This window comes from Schistocerca nitens, chromosome 3 (assembly GCF_023898315.1).
Source record: "Schistocerca nitens isolate TAMUIC-IGC-003100 chromosome 3, iqSchNite1.1, whole genome shotgun sequence".
Taxonomy (NCBI): domain Eukaryota; kingdom Metazoa; phylum Arthropoda; class Insecta; order Orthoptera; family Acrididae; genus Schistocerca; species Schistocerca nitens.
In genome coordinates, this window is record NC_064616.1 from 930,979,765 (window position 1) to 930,998,940 (window position 19,176).

Genomic DNA, 19,176 nt, shown 5'->3' on the forward strand with positions numbered 1-19,176 from the left:
TCTCCCTCCGCTGAAAATGAAAGAAATTCCGAAATTGTAAATCGCAGTCTAAAGATTTCTCTCAAATTTAGGAGACAAAACTGTGTAACAGATTTTCCTAAGTTTACGCTCCAAAAGGGAGTAATCGAGCAACACTTTTCCCCAAAGTATTCTGCAACAGATACCTTTTTGACTGCTTTGTCGAGCAAAGTGATTGAAAATATTATTTTTCAAAGTAATCTATACATTATGGAAAAGGAGAAACGGATTCAGCCTATAACTGAGAAAGAGCTTTACGGATTTCTTGGTATTGAATTCTTCTGCAGTTGTCATCGTTTTACACAAAAACGTCATTATTGATGTTGTGATAGTGATCTGAACGTGCCACTTGTCACGAGAACACTGACAAGAGACGGGCACGAACAGATTCTGTCCGTGATTCACCTCAATGATAATCTTTCTATACCTAAGAAGAATAAAGACAAACTGTATAAAATACGTCCGCTAATTACAGCGTTGAACGAAAACTTTCAGAAAATACGGCTTCCAGATCAGATTCAGACTATCCACGACAGTGTTGTTCGATTCTAAGGACGATCTTCCCCTAAACAATACAATCCAATGAAGCCAGTGAAACATGGGTACAAGCTTTGGTGTCGTACAGATATATCAGACTACATCTACGAATTTGATGTCTACCAGGGTAAAACATTTGATAGCGGCAAAGAAAGTTCGCACTTGGTGGAAGTATGGTGCAGAAACTGACGTTCCGCCTTCATTACAATAATTATGTAATTGTGATGGACAGTTACCTCTCTTCTGTGGATCTTTTTGAATGTCTAAAAGCTCAAGGTGTATATGCGTGTGAAACTGTGCGTCCCAATAGACTTGGCCTACCAAAACTAAAGAGTGATCAAGAGCTGTTAAGAGGGAATTTGACAGTCAAACTTCGAAAAAAGTAATTACATTTTTAAATGGAAAGACAATAGGAGTGTATATTTTTTATCAAATTTTCATGGAACAGAAACAGTTAACATGACACGGAAGCAAAAAGATGGTACGAAATTGATGTGACGGCCCCAGTAGTGATTAGAGATTATAATTCGCATATGGGTGGAGATGATAAAGCAGATATGCTCCCATCAATTTATGACAGAGATTGTAAATCTAAAAAATTGTGGTACCGCCAGTTTTTCACTGCCATCGATATAACACGTAAATTCATACGTTATGTATTCAGATTTCAATGGACAAATACCTTTCCTTCTGTTCAAGTGTATGGTAGATCGTGGGCTTTTGACAAAAGGCAAAACAGTTTTGAAGAAAAGAGGAAGACCAAAGCAAGAAACTTCTCCCAGCTTTTTACTGAATAAAATAAGGAAGAAAGGTTTTTCACCTTCGAATGAAATTCGAACCCAGAATCTCGGAGGTCGTTGGCCAAATTGTGTTGCAAATCCTGTTAGGTGTGAAAACTATGTTTTTCATAATATAGAATCAAGGCCTCATTCTAAATGTTCTCATTTTAAAGTATTTTTATATTTCAGTGAAAGAAAAAACTGTTTTTATGAGTACCACTTTTCATGAAGTAAGGTTTGTTACTGTCTGTACAGCTGTGACTTGTTGGGACTTTCGAGTCACTTTTTGAAAAAAAATTAATAAAATTAGCATAATATTATTTGATCTGGTCTCTCTTTATATTAAACCTGTTTCCTAAAACTAGAATGCCACAGGAAAATTTTAAAATGTCAGAGTCAAAAAATAAAAAAATTCAGGCCATAAACAGCTGTTTATTATTTGATATTTTTCAGTAATTGTTTATGCATTTTCAATATTGTCCAAGTCACATTGTTGTTATTGAACTCAAAATTTATATGATTTCATCCTGAAGGCTTTAATATGATACTGCTATTACTTCAATTTAACTACAGCAATATTGCTTGAATTCCAGTTTTCATTAATAGGTAGTTTTCTTTTTGAACAAGTGTAATGTATTTTTTACATCAGTTTGTAATGTCCTTATTCTGGTTCCCTCCAGAACACATTACAACACATTTCAAACTGAGAAGGAGACGGTGTTCAAAACATGTGTTAAACAGAACTTTCATGCTATTCGCAGTTTGTTTTCTTCAGAGCACGAAACAGTCTTTGAAAATTTTTCGCAAAGATACCCTGTCATGGATAATCCGTAGGTAGAGCAAGCTGTTTATGTCACCTATGTGCGACATACTGCTGCAGTAACATGCTTCACCACTGGCCAAGTCCACCTGCTTGCAGCCAATGAGAATACTGCACAGGCATGTATGCCATGTGGTAGAGAGTGTCTCAACCCGCCCTTTGTTCCGGGCGTCGAAGCAAGGAAGTTGGAGCAGTTCAGAGGTGTTCGATGCAGTTTTGGAAATTTTTGGTGAGACTGTTTCAGTTACTTGCAGTGGCTGTTGGTAGGAAATATCTAATACAGGGTGAGAATTATTGAACTACATGCAATAAACGTAAATTACTTACAAACTATGGTGTGTACACACTTTATTCAACATGTAAACGTCACTACAGATATTCGGATTTAGGTTATGACGTGTTCGATATGCATGCCATCATTGACGATGATGTGGCGCAGACGAAATCAGGGTCACTTTGGATAATGAGGATGAAATCATCTTCCAAAACTACCGTTGGGTAGTCACCGTGCCATCAGGGAATATGGCACTGATTCTTCTGTGACTGGATATTGCACACCACACCGTCAGCCTTTAAGGTCGAAGAGACTTATCGATCGCGAAATGTGGATTCTCAGTCCCTCAAATGCCCCAGTTTTGCTTACTGGCGAACCCATCCTAATGAAAGTGGGCTTCGTAGGCTAAACCAAACCATACTGCGCATACTAATTCCCATCATGCCCCGCGGCCATCCTTGCAGTTTGAACGTTCTAACGCAAATCGTGCAGAAGTTATGACGATTCTATTTCATATAGTTCAATAATTGTCACCCTGTACATTTCAGTAGTGTAATATTCGAATTTGTAATATTACTTTCGTAGCATTTCGAACGCTGAGTTTGTGCCGAATTGGAATTTAGACGCAAGACATTGGAGAGGCACAGAGTTACAGAGTACTCCGGCATCTAACAATCCGGAACGCTCAGTGGTCTGGCACCATCCCAGGCGCGGATCCACTCCGAAGTGTCCACTACGCGTCTGCTACTGGTAGGAGCAACCAGCATTGTTCGGAGTCAATCGGAAGCGTTCGTACTTTCCTCGGCTGATCTCGGCTGTCACCACACACAGGTCCAGTTCATTGTTTAGATTGCGAGCTGTTTTAGCCATTTTTTCTTGCGAACTAGGATGCGTAATACATTAGTGAACGTAAACAGAAAAGTGACCTGTGGAAGTCTTATTAACATCTAAACAGTGACAACGTTCTCGAAACCAAACCTTTCTTCAAGTTCTAAACCAGGAGAGAAACCTTAAGCACATAGCTCTGACCTCTCTGGTGTTACAGCAAATGAAGACAATTTTTATGACTGTTGGTTCAGAAACTTTAAGTTCCAGCATGGAATTGGAAGACTTGATACAATTCGAGAAACATTTTCAGCAAATCAAGAATCAGCAGAAAAATAAAAAGACGAGTTTGAAGAAATAATCACAGGTAATAACCTAACAGCTACTCATATTTACAATTCCGATGAAGCAGGCCTACTACGGCGGTGCTTACCAACCAAAATCTCCTCTAGCTGTAGGAGGTAAAAATGCGCCTAAAGGGCTGAAAAAAGAAACAAAGGCACTGACAGTTTTGCTATGTGCTAATGCGACTGGAAACCACCGAAAACCTCCTCTTGTAATTGGTAAATCTGGAAAACCTCGTCCATTTAAGAATGACACTCAGCCAATACGTGGATGACGGCCACCCGTTCAAAAACCAGATTTTCCCATTTTGTTCCACGAATCAAAGAAAGCTTGAAAATCATTGGTGTACCAGAAGACAGCAAAGCCATCATTCTTTTGGACAACTGTAAAGTGCATCCGCCAGTAGTTGAATTAGTTTCTGGAACCATATTTGCTACACTTCTCCCACCTATTGTTCGTCACTGATTCAACCATTGGCTCAAGGAGTAAACCAGAACTTTAAATGTTTTTAAAGGAACTCTTTCATTCAGGGCTTTTCAGAAAATCAAGAATCGGCAGAAAAATAGAAAGACGAGTTTGAAGACATAATCACAGGCAATAACCTAACAGCTGATCATATATACAATGCCGATGAAACAGGCCTACTACGGCGGCACTTGCCATCATCTGCTCTAGCTGTGGGAGGACTGTCTTTCAAAAAAAGTTTGATGTACAAGATGCCAACTACGCTGCCGCACTGTCTTGGGCTCAAGTACAAAAAGCTACTTTACAACCGTGCTGTAGAAAACGTTGGCCAACTGCAAATTCTACGTTTGATTCAACACCACATATTGTTGAGGAGAAACAACATCTCGAATCAGTGTCTGAAGTTTTGGATGTTGTAAGAAGTGTAACCAACAACATTCCTTTGAAAAACGTATCTGAAGAGGAACTCGTGGAGGGGATTCAATTGGATAGCAATGAACTTATCGAACACCGGCTAACCGATGAGGATATTATCTAAAGTGCAGTAGACCTTCAACCTATACACAGTCTTGAAGAGAAGAACTCAGATGAAGAAACGGAAGGGAAGGCGACAAGCAGCTGGGCAGAAGCCGCAGAGTCCCTAAATAAATTAATCACTTTTGGTGTGTGTAATGATAATTATAATGCTTCTGAACTTACTGGTTTACGCAAGATTAGAAACAACTTTCATGCCGAGTGACGACGATCTCGAAAACAAAAAGATATTCGAGATTTTTTTAGGTCAAACTAAAACATTGTACAGGAAATGTATGTAAACTAAATGTGTTGAATAGAAATGTGGTCCAGCTAAAGTTAGTAACCCAAGGACTCTTCAAATCAACATTTTACCGCAAAACACCATGTTACAGCTGATTTCGCTGTGAGTCTTAGTGTATACCAGCAGTAAGAAGTACCGCTCGATAGTTGGGCATTTTTCGGTGATCCGACACCGGGCTGGTTCAGAACGCGCCGGACTTTCAGACTTCTTATGTAGTTTGTTCTTCCTGAGTTCGAAGGTAATTACAAGACCATGTAGTAGTTACTCAATACGATGCATTACACACTTCAATTTGTCATTCCCTCCTGTATTTTAGACTATTTAATGCCTTACTTGTAAAGAAAACTTCAATTTTCGCAATTGTTAGAAAATAGACTCATGCTCACAAGTCTTTTGATTCCCCTGTAGTGTAAGTTCTTGTTTGGTCACTCCAAAGTTAATGCAGAACAGCAATTCAATATTACTGTCATTCATTTATGCTCTCCAAAGTCATTTATTTAATATCCGTACTTAATTTTGACGCACACTATGTGTGATGACATACTGAGCACACCTGTTACCACAATCCCCTTTGTCTGTTCAAATATTATACTGTATATTATCAGTGTGACAGAAATGGAAAAATATGTGTGAGCGAAAATACATTTATTAGAATAGCTGAAGAAATAACTCGGTCAAAATGTCTTACTTCTTGTAGTTAAAGTTTATTTTGATGGAAATATACGACTTATACTAGAAGACAGAACCTAAGTTATTTCAGTAATGGAGATTTTTGTACTAAATATTCAGATATGAAGAAACCAGCAAATAAGTTTCCCTAAACAAACCCAAGTTGCAACCGTCAACCAATCACTCCTCAACCCTCTCCTCTCTCTCTCTCTCTCTCTGTCTCTCTCTCTCTCTCTCTATTGATATACAGAGTGGTCCAAAAAAATATATCCACTGTTTAAAATTCCATAACTGGCAAACTAATTGACGGCGTTGTCTCATCTTTGGTAGTGTAATAGTTTGTAGTTCCGGCAATCGCCACACAAGCGTTGTATTGCGTCGTTTTGTTTTGTCAGATGACCGTCGCCAGATAGTCAGTGTTTTGTTCTTAGTTGACCTAGTTACTCGAGTTACCGGTGAGGTGTACCTTCAGAACCTTCAGACATCCATTTTACCTGCCATCCGAGACTTATATGGAGACGGTAGGGTTTACTTTCAACAATATGGTGCCCCAGTCCACTACCAAAATCGTGTTAGGGCGTATCTCGACGAAAATCTACCAGGAAGATGGATAGGCCGTAGAGGTGCTGTGGAGTATCCACCACATTCCCCTGACCTAACTCCTGTGGAGTTTTACCTGTGGGGAACACTAAAGGCCGTCGTTTATCAACAAAACCCAGGCATAATTTTTAACATTTTTATGCAGCGACAGCAACTGATATTGTTTATAAAAGAATATACAGCCTACAGTTGCAGGTTAACTTACCTAGGTTTTAACGTTAGTAATAACGTCTTAAGAACACGCCATTACTAACGTTGAAACCTAGGTAAACGATACAGTTAACCTGCAACTGTAGGCTGTATATTCTTATATAAAAAGCCAGGCACATTGGATGAACTTCGAGAATCCGTCGTACATTCATGTGTAAATATCCAACTGAACACGTTGCAGTCAATAGTCCGTGCTGCAGTTCGGCGGCATCGTTTGTGTGTGGATGTTAATGGTGACCATTTAGAACACCTACAGTGATATCTTTAAGTTGGACTTTAAGCTAAATTTTTACCAAAAATGAGACAACTCCGTTAATTAGTTTGCAAGTTATGAACTTTTAAACAGTGGATACATTTTTTTGGACCCCTCTGTATACGAGTATATCGAGAGAGAGAGAGAAGAGAGAGGTGGGGAGAGCTGGTTGACGGTTGTAAATTGAGTTTGTGTGTGTAAACTTACATTGCTCAGCCAGAACGCTACGACCAACTACCTAATAGCCACTATATCCACCTTTGGCACGGATAACATCGGCGACGCGTCGTGCAGTGGGAACAATGAGGCCTCGGTAGGTCTCTGGAAGGTGCTTGCACCTCATCTGCACACCCAAGTCACCTATAAATTCCGGGGAAGCGGGCGATGAATTCTAACGCCACGTTCATCACGCCTGAGATGTCTTCGATCAGGTTCAGATCTGGCGGGATGGAGGCCGGCACATCAATTGGAACTCGCCACTGTCTTCCTCGAGCCACTCTATCACACGTTTGGCCTTGTGACATGGCACATTATCTTGCTGAAAAATGTCAATACCATCGGGAAACATGATCGTCATGAAGGGGTGTACGTGGTCTGCACCCAATGTACGGTACTCCTGGACCGTCATGGTGCCTTGCATGTGCTCCACTGGAGCCATGGATGCTCACGTTAATGTTTCCCAGAGTGTAATGGAGCCGCCGCCAGCTCGTCTCCGTCCCACAGTACAGTTGTCAAGGTGCCGTTGCCCTAGAAGACGACGGATTCGTTCCCTCCCATCGGCATGATGAAGAAGGTATCGGGATTGATCAGACCATGCAACGCTCTGCCACTGCGACAACGTCCAGTGCCCATAGGTAGGTGCCAAATTCAGCCGTAGTTGCCGATATAGTGGTGTTCACGATGGCACAGGCATGGCTCGTCGGTTGCGGAAACACACACTCTACTCTGGCCAGTCTGATGTTAGTTCTGCCACAGTTCGCCGCCCAGTCCCGTTTTACCAGTTTGCCCATCCTACGACGTCCATGAGGGCTGGCCGCCCAACCCCACGACGCCTGGACGTGGTTTCATCTTGATTTGGCCACGTGTTGAAGACACCATAGCACTCCTCGAACACCCGACAAGTTGTGCAGTTTCAGAAATACTCGTTCCGAACCTCCGGGTCATCACAGTCTGTCCTCAGATCACGCGCCTTCCCCATTCTACACACGGACAGCGCGCTCTCTGACACTACACGCACCGTGCATGTGTCTCACTAGCAGTCGTTCGTCACCAGGTGACACCGCTGTCGGCAGTAGGTCAGTGCTCACAATATTCCGGCTGATCAGCGTATAATGAGAATTGCGTCCTGCACTCACTGGTCACAACAGACGAGTAATAACATAATATTCTGCAATGTTCTGCTTTACGTGCTGCCGGCCGCGGTGGTCTAGCGGTTCTAGGCGCGCAGTCCGGAACCGCGCGACTGCTACGGTCACAGGTTCGAATCCTGCCTCGGGCATGGATGTGTGTGATGTCCTTATGTTAAGGCCGGCCGAAGTGGCCGTGCGGTTAAAGGCGCTGCAGTCTGGAACCGCAAGACCGCTACGGTCGCAGGTTCGAATCCTGCCTCGGGCATGGATGTTTGTGATGTCCTTAGGTTAGTTAGGTTTAACTAGTTCTAAGTTCTAGGGGACTAATGACCTCAGCAGTTGAGTCCCATAGTGCTCAGCGCCATACGTGCCATGTTAGTACAATGTATCCACGCCTGTACTGAGCTATTATGAGCGGTACTATTCGACAGGATTTGTACTGATAGTGAATCAAATTTCGATTAATGTGGAACAGAATTCGTTTCTGCAATGATACAGATTTGAATCGTAGGCAAGATATAACTCCGTTCTTAGTTCATCTAACTATTCCCAGTATTTTCGTTGGCTACGTGAGTATTTTGTGAGCGAAGTCTTTGTTATACAGTAGTGTAGATGCCAAGTTGTTCATGATACTTTAACTATGTTCTTCCGCATAACATAAACTACGTTTTTGCACTCAAATAATGAATACTTGTTACAAAATTTTTCTGCATTTGTTCGTGGTCCTCTCCATTGTCAGATTGAGAGCATATAGAACGTGTTTTTAACTAGCCATTTGGTCATGGACTTAGAAGTAACATGATAAGGGGGATTATGCCATGACCAGCTGCTTTCAGAGAGAGTATTTCCTGAGTGAGAATTGTTTTGCACAGGCTGCATTCCTTCATTTCAGAGAGTGATTCCTAGCAGTATCTCTCGTACGTTTCTTCCAGGTTCCAGATTGTAAGTTTTTGTCGAGATCTTAAGAGCAGCGAATGATACACCAAATTATGTTCAGTGTTCCTTTATTATTCATTATTTTCAGACCCTACAGAACAATGTTTAAATTACAGCTATGAGCCAAGCATGCTCAGTGCATATGCTTCTTCTGTTTGGTGGAGTATCTGAAACATTTCGTTAGTCAAGTAATGATCTCTTTGATAGGAAACTGGATCATTAAAGTGCACTTAAATATTCTTTTAAGCCACCTGATTATCGTTGAGCAAAGAAAATGGTTCCAGTGTCAGTTTGCTATTGGAGCAGATCAGATGGCGTTATATTAATACATTCGTAGGTTGAAAATGGTTCAAATGGCTCTAAGTACTATGGGACTTAGCATCTGAGGTCATAAGCCCCCTAGACTTAGAACTACTTAACCCTAACTAACCTAAGAAAATCACACACATCCATGCCTGAGGCAGGATTCGAACCTGCGTCCGCAGCAGTAGCGCGGTTCCGGACTGAAGCTCCTAGATCCGCTCAGCCACAGCGGCCGGCACATTCATAGGTCAATATTCATAAATATAAAAACACATTTTATCAAGAGCAGTTTTCTGTAGTCATTAACACACCTCAGAGCTCAACAACACACAATCCACTTACATGGTGAAAAGAAACTTGCGCTTGTCCATATTTTAACGGCAATATTAAGAAGTAGGTGTTAAATATCCGTCGTTAGTATTTCAAAAATTACGGGTAGTGTGTGTAGAAACGTTAATTTGAAACAGCCGAAATTTTTTGTGACGTTTGCATGGTGTTTACTTCATTTCCCGAGAACTATCTAGCATCCATAAAATCAACAATTATTCTGAATCATTAGCCCCTGGGGATCTAAATCTTCTTGTGTACATCTACATCTACATGGCTACTCTGTAAATCACACTTAGGCGCCTGGCAGAGGGTTCATCGAACCACCTTCACAATAATTCTCTGTTACTCCACTCTCGAGCAGCGCGCGGGAAAAAAACCCAACACATATACGAGTATCTTTCCGTGCGAGCTCTGATTTCCCTTATTTTACTGTGATGATCGTTTATCCCTTCGCAGGTCTGTGACAACAAAATGTTTTCGACCTCGGGGGAGAAAGTTGGTGATTGAAATTTCGTGAGAAGATCCCACCTCAGCGAGAAACGCCTTTGTTGTGTCCGCCCCAAATCCTGTAGCATATCCGTGACACTCTCACCATTATTTCTCGATAACACAAAACGTGCTGCTCTTATTTGAACTTTCTCGATGTACTCCGTTAATTCTATCTGGTAAGGATCCGACACCGCGCAGCAGTACTCCAAAGGAGGACAGACAATCGTAGTGTAAGCCGTCTCTTTAGTAGATTTGCTGCATCTTCCAGGTATTCTTCCAATAGAACGCAGTCTTTGGTTTGCCTTCCCCACAACATATTCTATGTGTTCTTTCCACTTTAAGTTGTTCTTAATTTCAATTACTTAGTATTTAGCTGAATTTACGGTCTTTAATTTTGACTGATTTATCGTGTAACCGAAATTTAACTGATCGCTTTTAGCACTCATGTGGATGACTTCATAGTTTTCATTAGTATTTTCGCACCATACAGATACCTTATCTATGTCATTTTTCAATTGGTTTTGATCTTCTGATGACTTTAGTAGACGGTAAACGACAGCATCATCTGCAAACAGCCTAAGACAGCTTCTCAGATTGTCTCCTACATTGTTTATATACATAAGGACAACAGAAGACGTATAACATTACGTTAGAGAACGCCAGAAATCACTTCTGTTGTACTCGGTGACTTTCCATCTATTACAACGAACTATGACCTACCTGTCTGACAGAAAATCACGAATCCAGTGGCATAACTTAGACTATATTCCCCAAGGAGGGAATCTGATTACAAGCTGCTTGTGAGGTACGATGTCAAAAGCCTTCTGGAACTCTAAAAATCAATCTGAAATCCTTTGTTGATAGGAATCAACACCTGGTGTAAGTAAAGGACTAGTTGTGTTTCTCAAGAATGGTATTTTCTAAATCCGTGTCGACTATTCATTTACTTCAGGTGAAATAACAAATCTGAGATATTAGCTGTGTTTCGTGTTCGCTCACGCAGCTACTGCTGTTCTAATGACAATACTAATTCTAACATCACGTGAGTAATATTAAAGCTGAAAATTCCAGGAAGAGTTCACGTTATTGGCGGCAGACCAGTTACCCGCGTGCTATTCTTCAGATAACAGAGCCCGGAAATGACGCCAGTGTTGATTGTGAAGATGCAGCAGCAGTGATAGTGGCCCGCCCTGCAGAAATGATTAATGGCTTTGTGCAATATCGAATCATGGGGCCGGCTGGTAACAACGCAGGCTGGAGTAATTCGGCGCGTCTGAGGACGCCGTAATTATTGACGACTGTGCTATCAGCTTCCGCAGAGCACTCGCCGTGCTGGGCTGACGAACAAACGACGGTGCCACCCGGCTGCACTGCGGCGCATACGTCACAGCGCACAAAAACCTCCTAGTTCAAATCGTAGCGCCACCTACGAACAGTTAACATACAGGGTGTTTCACGACACTGTATCTCCTACCCGAAAGAAAATAGGAGCTCGCGGTGATTCGTAACGTACGCATCGTAACTACTACCCTACGACGATAATGTTACACTTGGGCTCCTGTGGCCTTTTTAGACAAGTGCAGTGGCCACTAAGGAAAACGCAACGCACTGTGTATGCTTTCGTGACATTTGTGCGTATTTTATCAAGATGTTCAAGTTGTTCTCGTGAAATGTCACGATAAACCAACGGAAGTGCCCTCAGTCCCGGGTACAGTAATATTGTGGGCGACTAATAAGAGGTTAGCTTAGCGCTTGTTGTAAGTTGCCTGCCTACAGGACTCTCCGTAATGCAGCTAGGCCGCTAGCTCATCTTTTTCCACAATGCTGCAAGTTTCATTTTTCTGCAGGACAGCCCAACAGAGCACAGCACCTACATGTACGAGGGGGTACACGGAAATAGCGAAATAACACTGCCGTGGGCGGAGCTTGTGTAGTACGCACTTCTGCCGCTTGACGCGGACAGAGCAACTCATTGCCAGTTCAGTGACGCCTGCATTGTCGACCTGGGTGATTCTATTCACCTGCAGTGATTATTTTTGCTAGCGCTGTTTTGTTCTTGTTTCGTTTTTTATTAGGGCAAGTTTAAGTGAAAAATGTGCAGCTGTGAAATTTTGTTTTCTACTCGGTACAAATGTTGCTGAAACAGTTTTAACGTTGAAAACAGCTTATCCAAATGACGCTTTGGAAAAAACTCAAGTGTACGAGTGGTTTGCTCGATTTAAAAATGGCTACATGTCGACTGATGACAAACTTCGTTCTGGTCGTCCATCAACTGCCCGAAACGAAGAAAATATTGAAAAAATTCGAGAGCTTGTGCTCACAGACCGTCGACAGACAATTGATCAACTTATATGGAAGTTTTAAGAAGATTTTGGAACAGTGTTCGTCAAAAAATACCCGATTTGTTGCAGACAGAAAACTGGTTCTTCTACCACGAAAACGTAACTGGAAACACAGCCATCTCTGTTAAAAAGGTTTTGGCTAAAAATGGCATAGTTTCGCTGCCCCATGAACCGTATTCGCCTGACCTTGCTCCGTGCGACTTTTTCTTTAAAAGGGGCATGAAAGAACACAGATCTGACAACATTGAATAAGTCTCTAAAAAAACAAGGAGGGGCTGTCAGCCATTTCTAAAGATGAAGTTTCGAGCATTGGAAGCACTGGTGGGACAAATGTATTAGTTATACTGGAAGGGGAAAGTCTGTTTTGTAAACAATTTGAAAATATATAGCTATTAAAAGATAATTCCGATTTGTAGATTTTAAAAAATACTTCTTGTTGTTTTTGGGCACCCTCTCGTAAGAGCATTTCTTAACTTTGAGCTGCCTGAACGGTGGATTCGGCGTAATGGGAGTACGGATCTCGCATTGGCCTTCAGGGAAGCCTTATTTCACAACATATGTTTTTTTTCTTTTTTTGAGAGAGAAGAAAGACTCCATCTGCGTTCTTTTAATTCGAATAGGGTTGGGTGTGTTCCGACGCCGTACAGCAACAGCAGTAGCTGCAGTAATTTCAGACATGCTCGCAAAAGCATGGGGCGAACATTTGTTAAGGTTCTGCAGGAATCTGGGTACAAAGTTGCCACGACTTTCTTAAATAACTCCATGTCGCCGCCAGTTGATGAATATATGCACTATTATACGATTTTGGCACCTGTGGACACCACTTCAGAGAAAGTCGTTCAATTACGGCTAATCCATGTGGGTACTTTAAAGAGGCTGAAGATGGAAAATGTGCAGTGGTGCATAAACAAACTAAAATTAATCAATTTAAGGCGGCATGCTGTGATTTGAGAGATTAGTGAAAGATAAATGAAAACTTTGATGCTAAACGTTACTGTGAAAAGTATCTCACGGTTGTATATGCATGCATGTAAAAGATACACCCTTCTAAAATCGGGTGGTTCTTTTGAAAACAAAAACTCTGTAGTCTTATGTGTAAGTTCAAATTTATCCCAAGCTGATATCCTCATTTGTCTAAAAGATTTACTCTCGTAACATCGGATGGATCGTTTTTAAAAACCCTGCATTTTCATTAGTTGGTGATGCACTGAGTAGCATGACGAAAACTGTACTGATTGAACTTGAAAAACGATGCACTAATTCACAGTGTGTTAATGCATCTGATAATATACATGTGTCAAAGCTCCAGCGTCAATTATGCAACATGGCAAATTGAACACTGAAAGGAGAGTGACACAAGGAGAATCCATGTCATCAAAGCTACACAGAAATTTGAGTTATTGTTGAACAAAAAATTTCCCATCTGAAGCAGTCGGTTAGGTGTAAATCGAGAGCTCGTAGCCGATGTCTGATTTAAGAACAACGAGCGGAAAATTCAATTGAATTATATCACAACCCACAGCAAGGAAATACTGACGGTAGGAACTTTGTAAAATAACGTTCTGTCGCATCTGTTATGAGGTTTGTGAAAAGGAAATATTTATTCACTTGTGCACCTCCCTCCCCCTCCTCATCCCTTACCAACCCAATACCGAACGCAAATATTGCAATGCTTACAAAGTGGATCAATTACTGCACACCACTGTTAGACGTGTCATTTTCCTAGTTTTATAGTCTCGACATTTAATTGACCAATAATGTAGCAAGCTGACGAATTTTTGTGCATTCCCGCCAGAACTCATTTCCGGTATTTTCTTAGCAGGTTTTCGTTCAATACTGTGTGACTTTCTCAGAGTGTCAGCCAGATTAGACATCTCAATTTGTCTAAGTTAATCAGTGTATAATTACGCAGGCCTTCTTTGTATTTGCTTATCCTACATAATACGGACCTCACACACCTGTGCAGTATAGCCGCAAGAGCATCTTTACACGGCCCCTTTTGTAAAAAAAAAGATTGTTGCTTCACACTAGTCTATCAAAACTTCGGAACCCAGTATTTGTTTTACCAACATAAAAGCATGCATGGTGTTTCACTTCTCATGCACAAACATTACCAGTGGTAAGTTATTGTACAGTGAAACTGATTCCGCTTGTGGGTCATTCACATGATAGTAAAAAGATACTACCGTGAGACCTTTCTCTTACTCAATATTATTAGAATTTTTCTCTCTCTTCCTAATGACTTACAGTGACCTGCACATGTGTGAAGTGTGGCCCAAATAAAGAAAAAGAAAGAAAGACATTCAAAAAGCAAAACGCTGAAGGTCTCATTTGTTTTAAGATAACTGGCGGCATTTCAGTGCACGCGTAGACACGTGAATAGCAATCCATGTCGATTTTTATTGGATTATTCACCTAAGAAAAAAATTAATGACATGTTCTTACAACACGCTATTAAAAGTATGCAGTGGTTCTAAATGACATGGTATTCATCAAAAAAGAGAGGCACTACAGACTTCCCATAGAGTTTAATTTCATCCGTACTTCACAGTTGCGGAACATGGATATGGACAACTCTAAAAACACGCATTCACCACGTAATCGTTACATGTACTAATATTAACGTACGAAAAGTCCACTGTACGTTATTTTGGCTCAAAACTGGGACATAGAAAGCGCCAGCTAGGATAAAAATAAGGGAATCACTAGACATAAGGAAGAGGCATAGCATGCAAACGTAATGAACATTCAGTTTCATATCCAAGACGTGCACGCTAATTAAAGAAAATTTTGTGTAATTAGGAAAGAAAACTGATGTTATTGTTTAGAAAGCCACATAAAATATTAAAATTAATACAGACATGTTAAATTAGACTCGCTAAACAAAATTCCTAAGCAGCTGTAGTCAAACACCGTCTAAGGAAGATATTTTACAATGTTTATTTAAGCATATCGCATTAGTGCATTGAAGATTTGCAAAAGTCACGTATTACGTAGCACTCACGTCATGTGGAATTGTTACTTCTAAATGAAAATCCAATTAAAGTGTCCTTTATTGTTTTTACATTTTACGTGGTAGTTGAAAATGTGTGACCCTAAACACTTCTCATAATTCATGGGCAATACATGACTAAACTGTTCTTAGTCCTGGAGGTAGCTTGAATAATTCTCGCTGCTGGCGAAGAGAGGGCAATAGTTGTACTAGTGCAGCATAGCGGACAGCGACACGAAACTTATTTAACATTAGAAACATGTAAGTTTTCGCATCTGTGTGCGACATTTGAGTGGACTGAAAATAACGTACCTGTTTAGTGCCTTGGCATGTCGGGTTTTGTACCTAAAAAGCAGCATGTGCGGTTAGTGTCACTCTTCTTTTTTCATCTCAAGAAACCTGCTGCGGAAACTCATTGTTTGCTAGCGTATGGAGAACATGTTCTGTCGGTAAAAGACGTGCAGAGACTTGTTTCAACGATTCAAACACAACTATTTTGAGGTGAGTGACAAAATGCGTCCTGATCGGTGTGGTGTACCATCAGCTGCTGCAACCATCAATCAAAAATCTTTACCCAGGTACATGACCACGTTGCACCTTGGAACATGGTTACACATTAGAAGAAACTTTTATTATCTGGAACTATTTCTCTAATTTCAGAAAACGACCAAAGCACATGAAAATCGAATGCCATTCTTTAAAAATGTAATAAGAAAATACATTAAACTTGTTTTACAGGGCCAACTAGAGGCGAAAGTCAGAAAAATGTAGCAAGCTACAAGACTTTCCCCTACTGAGAAGCAGCGGTTGGTATAGCCAGTTCTTAGAACGATCTTGTACAGGACGTTCTGCGAAGCAAGCACTTCACGTTCACCTCAAGAGCTTTAGAGAAACTGCGGAAAAGTTAATTAACGATGACCGGATACCCATTTGTATCCCACTCCTCCAGAATATCATTGCAAAAATTTAACGAGCTTCATGTGGTGCATAGGCCGTTAGTAAAGTGAACATTAATTTCGGCAGATATGGAAAGACTGTGAGCTTTTAAAATGTGATGGTGCCATTGTGCAATGAATACCTTCACAGTTATACATCTGTCTCTAAGCATGTTTGATTAGCAGAACACGTTGGGTTATAATAGAGGGTGAATATTCAACAAAAACAAAAGTAACATCGGGTGTGCCCCACAAAATCTTAGTAGGACCTCAATACACACTGAGGTGAGAAACGTCACAGGGTATATTCTACACTACTGGCCACTAAAATTGCTACACCACGAAGATGACGTGCTACAGACGCGAAATTTAACCGACAGGAAGAAGATGCTGCGATACGCAAATGATAAGCTTTTCAGAGCATTCACACAAGATTGGCGCCGGTGGCGACACCTACAACGTGCTGACCTGAGGAAAGTTACCAACCGATTTCTCATGCACAAACAGCAATTGACCGACGTTGCTTGGTGAAACGTTGTTGTGATGCCTCGTGTAAGGAGGAGAAAGGCGTACCATCACGTTTCCGACTTTGATAAAGGTCGGATTGTAGCCTATCGCGATTGCGGTTTATCGTATCGCGACGTTGCTGCTCGTGTTGGTCGAGATCCAATGACTGTTAGCAGAATACGGAATCGGTGGGTTCCGGAGGGTAATACGGAACGCCGTGCTGAATCCCAACGGTCTCGTATCTCTAGCAGTCGAGATGACAGGCATCTTATCCGCATGGCTGTAACGGATCGTGCAGCCACGTCTCGATCCCTGAGTCAACAGATGGTGACGTTTGCAAGACAACAACCATCTGCACGAACAGTTCGACGACGTTTGCAACAGCATGGACTATCAGCTCGGAGATCATGTCTGCGGTTACCCTTGACGCTGCATCACAGACAGGAGCGCCTGCGATGGTGTACTCAACGACGAACCTGGGTGCACGAATGTCAAAACGTCATTTTTCCGGATGAATCCAGGTTCTGTTTACAGCATCATGATGGTCGCATCCGTGTTTGGCGACATCGCGGTGAACACACATTGGAAGCTTGTACTCGTCATCGCCATACTGTCGCATCACCCGGCGTGATGGTATGGGGTGCCATTGGTTACACGTCTCGGTCACCTCTTGTTCGCATTGACGGCACTTTGAACAGTGGACGTTACATTTCAGATGTGTTACGACACGTGGCTCTACCCTTCATTCGATCCCCGCGAAACCCTACATTTCAGCAGGATAATGCACGACCGCATGTTGCATGTCCTTTACGGGCCTTTCTGGATATAGAAAATGTTCGACTGCTGCTCTGGCCAACACATTCTCCAGATCTCTCACCAATTGAAAACGTCTGGTCAATGGTGGCCGTGCAACTGGCTGGTCACAATACGCCACTCACAACTCTTATTGAACTGTGGTATCCTGTTGAAGCTGCATGGGCAGCTGTACCTGTACACGCCATCCAAGCTCTGTTTGACTCAATGCCCAGGCGCTTCAAGGCCATTATTACGGCCAGAGGTGGTTGTTCTGGGTACTGATTTCTCAGGATCTATGATCCCAAATTGCGTGAAAATGTAATTACGTGTCAGTTCTAGTATAATATATTTGTCCAATGAATACCCGTTTATCATCTGCATTTCTTCTTGGTGTAAGAAATTTTAGTGGCCAGTAGTGTAATATCGTATAGGATCTCCTTTCTACCGGCGTAGTGCAGCAACTCGACGTGGGATGGACTCAACATGTCTTTGGAAGTCCCGTGCAGAAATATTTTGCCATGCTGCATCTATAGCCGTCCAGAAATGCGAAAGTGTTGTCGGTGCAGGATTTTGTGCACGAACTGACCTCTATATTATGTCCCATAAATGTTGACGGAATTCATGTCGGGACATACAGGTGGCCATATCATTTGCCCGAATTGCACAGAATGTTTTTCAAACCAATTGCGAGCATCTGTGGCCGGTGACATGGCGCAACGTCATTCATAAGAATTCCAACGTTGTTTGGGGACATGGAGCCCACGAGTGACTACAAGTAGCCGAACATAACCGTTTCTAGTCAATGATCGGTTCGGTTGGACCAGAGCACGCAGTCCACTCCATGTAAACATAGCCCACGCCTTACTGAGACACCACCAGCTTACACAATCCATTGCTCACAACTTGGGTCCATGGCTTCGTGGGGTCAGCGCCACACTCAAACAGCTCATACCAGCAGAAATCGTCTCATCTGACCAAGCAACGATTTTCCAGTCTTAAAAGTCCGACCGATATGGTCACGAGCCCAGGAGATGCACTGCAGGCGATGTCGTGCTCTTAGCAAAAGACTCGCGTCGGCCGTCTGCTGCCAAAGCGCATTAACGCCAGATTTCTCCGCAATGTCCTGACGGTTACGTAAGACGTACGTCACACGTTGATTTTTTTGGTTATTTGAAGCTATGTTGCTTGTCTGTTAGCACTGAAAACTCTACGCAAGCGCCACTGCTCTCGGTCGTTAAGTGGATGCCTTCGGCCTGTGCGTTGTCCCTGGTGAGAGTTAATACCTGAAATGTAGTATTCTCGGCACATTCCTGACACTGTTGAGTTCCCACACGATTTCCGAAATGGAATGTCCCACGCACCTAGCCCCAACTACCATTCAGTGTTCGCAGTCCGTTAATTACCGTCTTGCGACTGTAATGATGTCGGAAACCTTTCCCCATGAATCAACTGACAGCTCTGCCAATGCACTTCCGTTTTACACCTTGTTTACGCGATACTACCGACATCTGTATATATCCATATCTCCATCCAATGACACGTGTCATCTCAGCGTATATGAAAAAATATAAAAAGTATTAAAAATA